The 3261-nt window shown below is 38.2% G+C and overlaps 1 pseudogene; it reads right to left on the minus strand.

Moving 5' to 3' along the window:
• Nucleotides 1-1554: 1554 nt before the first annotated feature.
• LOC126057976 (olfactory receptor 2T33-like) lies at nt 1555-2486 on the minus strand (annotated as a pseudogene).
• Nucleotides 2487-3261: the final 775 nt, after the last annotated feature.

Below are 3261 nucleotides of genomic sequence, written 5' to 3' on the forward strand. Positions count from 1 at the left end.
TGTGTATATGTGTGTGTGTGTGTGTGTGTGTGTGTGTGTGTGTATCCACAAAGCACAGCAGTTTAAAACAACAATTATTTATTTTGCAAATGAATTTGCAATTTCAGCAGGTTTCATCAGGGACAGCTCATCTCTACTCCACGCTTCATCAGTGGAAGTGGCTCAACTGGGAGCTGAAAGATACACTTGCATGATGTGCCACCAAGGACTGAAAAAAATGGCTTTGAATTTGGCCGGGCTCTCAGCTGGGCATGTGCACTAGAAGTCTTGGTTTCTCTCTTTGTCACAGCATGGGGATTATATAATTGCACCAACACAATTACTCTTAAGACATTTCTTAAAATAGGGAATGGGGTAGCATACAGTCACTTGCAATTCTAAAATTCTGGTAGAAATTGTTGCCAGCTCCTTAACTAAGATTCAGTGTGATTCTCTGGGAATTATTCTACATGATTTTTGCCTCTGCTTTCTGAGTCACCCTTGCTCTACCATAAGAAAACTGAGTAGTTTTCTTATGGTAGAGCACCTCAATCAGCTTACTCAGACCAAACTAATGGTATTTCTGTCAGAAAAACATGCTTGCAAACATTGCGAGTTTTCCGTGAATCTTACTGGAATTTACTCCGTTAGGCATAACCCACAACTACCAACCTTGGGCTTCCTGTGACTCTGCTGCACTACAGTGCCCTAAAACATTTTAGTAGTCCTATTTATTTTTAACTAAAGAGAACCTACAAGACTCTCAAGATTTATAGAAGGTCTTTTGTCTGTTTGGATGTTTATTTAAGGTACAGTGTCTTAAATCGTCCTGAAGCCTTAATAAATGATTTTAGAGTCACAACTTGTGTTGGATCTTTGGCCTGAGGCCCTTTCTTAATTTGAGACTTCTTTGCTGAAAGAAAGTTTTATTTTTGAATCCACTGTGTACTGACTCCTTTGTACACAATATATTTTTTTCTTCAGCTCATCTCTCTACTCTTAGGTTTTAACATAGGTCATGAAAAGCCAATTAGCATTTTTATATTCTGTCTGGAAGTTTCTTTAACAAATCGTCCCACAGCAACATTTTGCAAATATTTCTTGATGTCTTCTTACGTATTTTATGTTTGATGGTCACATTGGGTCCTTATTTCATTTGAATTTATTTTATCTTCATTATGTGATTTAGGATCTACATTTAGTTTTCAAAAGGTATTATCCCCATCAAAATTAATGATTTCCATTATTTATCAAAAAATACAAATTATGCACGTATCATATGCTATTTAGAAACTCAATCACTCATACTTATTGCCAGAGCCCTAATTTCAGAGCAAAAACACCACTGCAAGTTATGACAGGAGGACAAATATAATTTTTAATTAGTTTACCATATATAAAAACAATCACATAGGAACAATGGAGCCAGATTGGCAAAGTAAGAGCAAAATAACTTGATAACACAAAAAGAAGAATTTAAATGGGATGAACAAAATAGCAAAACAATATTTTAGAAATGTAACCTGTATCCAGTTTGTTTGCTGCCCTTTTGGCAAATTATGCTCAGCATTGATATCACATAAAATGTCTCTCCAGCCACCTCCTCAAGGCACCCTTGACTTCTTTATTTCTCACACTGTATATAAGGGGGTTCAAGACAGGTGTGAAGATGGTATAAAACACTGAGACCACCTTATCATGGTCCTCTGAATCGTTAGATTTGGGCCTCATGTAGATGAACATGATGGTGCCATAGAAGAGTCCCACAACCACCAGGTGAGAGGAGCAGGTCTTAAAGGCTTTTTTCCCAGCTCCAGCTGACCACATGCAGAGCACTGCAGCCAGGATAAGGCTATATGAGGCCAAAATGAGAGACAAAGGGATCAAGAGCATCAGAATGCAGCAGACATACATGAAAAACTCAAAAATCGTGGTGTCAGCACAGGCAAGGCGTACCAGTGATGGTGCTTCACAGAAAAAGTGATTGATTTCCCGTGAGTGACAGTAAGGGAAGCTCAAAGTGGCACCAGCCTGCATCAGCCCATCGATCCCTCCCAGGAGCCAGGAACCTGACATCACGAGTAAACAGAGCTTCTGACTCATGAGAATGGGGTAGCACAGTGGGTGACATATGGCCACATAGCGGTCATAGGACATGGCCGTTAAGAGGAAGCATTCACTCCCTCCCAGAGTGAGAAGCAGGAAGATCTGGACTCCACAGCCAGTGGGAGAGATAGACCTAGTGTCCATCAGGTAGTTGGCTGCCATTTTGGGAACGATGGTGGAGACCAGCATCATCTCCATGAAAGAAAGCTGGCTAAGCAGGAAGTACATGGGCATGTGGAGTTGAGGGTCCACATGAATGAGAATGATCATAAGGGTGTTGCCCATCAGTGAGGTGATGAAGATCATAAGCACCATGGCAAACAGGAATAGGTGGATCTGTGTGTGGTTAAAGGCCCTAGAAGAATGAAGTTTATTCCTGTGGTGCCGTTTGCATTGACCATGGCTCTACTGGTGCCTGAAAGATGTAAAATGATGCAGAAATAAGATTTGTTTAAAAGGAAAAAAAAAAAATTTTTTTTTTTTTTTAAAGGAAGCTTGTACATATCTTTATGAAAACTTTATCAAATGACTTGGGAAATCTCAGACTTGGAGGGCTAATTGCTACTTTAATCTTTCACTTACAAACAAGATTTTTGCCATAGCATAGTACTATCCATCTCTGCTGTTACTATACATTATTTTTTATTCACACAAAATTAGATAACATACATGTACAGTAGTACAACTTACACCTCTATTGTTTTTTAATAATTTGTCAGCATGCCACACGTAATTTACTCATGGTGTTAAGAAATATTACTTATACAATCCGAGTTCTTTACAATTTGGGTATTTCTATATTGAAGGAAATTCAGATTTATGCACTTTAGTAGGTATTGAGGTGATATGCCTATAGTTATTACTTTTGCATGTGTTTTAGATATTTGCTTAATGGATTCTCACATGATTTTCTTCAATATCAAGACAAATAAATTACAACTGATAAAACTAAGTTTGATGGGGAAAAAACAAAAGCAAAAATTCTCTATTCCACACTTACATGCAGCCTGTGCTCTAAACACACTAGGCTTTCAGCCACCACAGATACTACTGTACCCATCGCCATATCATTTATATTATCATGACTTGCTTTCCTGATCATGGTGCCTACATCTCATTAAGTTTAGAACCCCCTCAACATTTAAACTTTTATGTATTATGTTCTCAAACAATGCT

This window comes from Elephas maximus, chromosome 14 (assembly GCF_024166365.1).
Source record: "Elephas maximus indicus isolate mEleMax1 chromosome 14, mEleMax1 primary haplotype, whole genome shotgun sequence".
Lineage (NCBI taxonomy): Eukaryota > Metazoa > Chordata > Mammalia > Proboscidea > Elephantidae > Elephas > Elephas maximus.